We start from the raw sequence: 2309 nt of genomic DNA on the forward strand, positions 1-2309 counted from the left end.
GCCGGTGAAGCCAAAGATGTAGTTGATAGTCGCTCCGTAAGTACTTTGATGAGTTGCAGTTGTTGCTCAAACATTACTTTGAGTTTTTCTGCCTCCATCTTGCGTCGCCAAATATGTTACGGTTCGACTGCGATGCGAGCAAACAATATGATATGCGGATCGTGGCAATACTCTATCCCCAGCTATGTTGCTTGATCCAGACTCCTAGCACGCAGTAAGAAGACTTGAAGATGCCGGAAGTTTGCTAGCACACATAAAAATACAGAGTTTTTAGATAGATATTGATATCCCCAACAGTTTTCGATCGGCAGTGTTGAAAGATGCAAGCGATCGATCCAGTCTATGTCCAGGAGATTACACAAGCAACGAGATTAAGCTCACAAGCAACAAGATAGACTTACCAAAATCACGGTGGCCTGCTATCTCCAACTCACAATCGCATTCACAGAGTAGGTGAAGGTTACCACCTCAAAGATTTCTAGCAGTGTTCATTGTCGGTCTGGGTTTCGGTGATCCGATCTTTCTCCAGGTGCGCCGGGAAACAATTGTTATATTGGAGGCCGTATCGAGCTGTAATCGAATCGTGGACTAGCTTGGCATTGATGTACTGTGTCTCAGAAACGAGAATTTAAGATGTAAGCACAGTGCTTGAGTCAACCGCCCCGTCAGTCTCAACTCGCGCCCCGTCAGTCTCCACTCGCTTCCGGCTACGCACCTCTGGTGATCCAGAGGCTGCTGCGGTGGGATGTGCAGGGCTTGGTATTGTGCTAAGTCACCGGGCGGAAGTATCCTTCCTTGACTGGATACCTGTTGATAGTCGCCTCTGTGTGGTTCGCCTGGCAACTTCTGTGAAGGAGTCTCACAAGCGGCAAGTTGATAGATGTCTGTTTTCGTGTCTGCCTATACTCCAACTGACTGTAGCTCCGACGCCCTGAATGCCCTGCTGCGGCGAGCTAAAAGCTCAGACATTGTGGTGGTTGCCGGAGATATGAATGCACAAGTGGGAAGGCTTAGTGCATCTGAGACTCAATTGGGAGGTCGACATGGACTGGACTCGCTACGTACGGACAATGGGGAACGATTGCTTCAGCTGTGTGTGTGCTGATCGCAGGCTGTTTTTATGCAGTACGAACTTCCAAAATAGCCGAAGTCGTCTGGCCACTTGGTGTCCTCCAACGACGGGCCGGCCAAAAACTCAAATCGACCACACTGCCATCAGCTACCGATGACGCGGATCCATAATTGACTGCCGGTCATTTTGGAACACATTTGTGGACTCTGACCACGCGCTCGTCCGGAGTCGCTTCGCCCTACGTTTCTCTGGGCCGCGTAAGGTGCAGACAAACCGCATGGCAACTGAAAGACTGGCAGATCCGGATGTCAGACGAACTTACAAGAATCGTCTTTTAGGGTCTCTTCCAAATGCTCCACTATCACATACTCATACTGGGACGAGATTGCCATAGAGCTGGGAATTCGCCTGTGGCACGACCAAACCAGGCACACCCTAGCGCACCCAAGCACTGGATATCAGACCGAACGGTGGCATTACGTAAATCTCGAGGAAATATCCCAGCCGGTCCCGAACATAACCAGGTGCGAAGAATTATCAGAAATCAAGTGAAAATGAGCTTGCGATCCGGCCGTGAAGTATGGTGGGCACAGAAAGCCAAAGAAATGGAAGAGGCCCAGAAAGCCGGTAATGCCCGAATATTATTTCACTTGATCCGTGCGACAGGTCCCCGGAAACCACCTGTTAGTGAAACCATTAAGCATCAGAATGGAACGACCATCTCGAATAAGGAAGAACGCTTCGACCGGTGGGCTGAATACTTCGAACAACAACTGTCATGGCCACCAGCCGGCACTCATCTAAAGCCCACAGGTGAAGTAGAACCCTGAACTGGGTTGATCGGTCTGTACTTCTTGGGACGCTTGTCCACCAAGGAGTGTCCCGGAAGTCCGTGAAAATAATAAGCTCTTTGTATTCTCAAAACTCCGGACGCGTGAGAGTATACGACGAGCTTTTCATAAGCTTCCGTGCACAAAGGGGCGTCCGTCAGAGGTGCCCAATCTTTCCACTCCTATCTAACTTCGTGATCGATGAAAAAATGAGACGGACACTGGAGGGTTCCAAAACCCTGGTGTTCAAATAGCCTGTGAAGAAAGCCTTGTCGATCTGGAATATGCAGACGACATCGTTCTCATGTTCGAAGAGGAGAAGGCGCAAGTATTCTTGGATGAACTGAACAAACTCATCTTGTCCTTTGGCATGTACTTTGCACCCACAAAGTGTAAGGTCATGCTTG

The sequence above is a fragment of the Opisthorchis viverrini genome (genome assembly GCF_000715545.1).
Source record: "Opisthorchis viverrini unplaced genomic scaffold opera_v5_218, whole genome shotgun sequence".
Lineage (NCBI taxonomy): Eukaryota > Metazoa > Platyhelminthes > Trematoda > Opisthorchiida > Opisthorchiidae > Opisthorchis > Opisthorchis viverrini.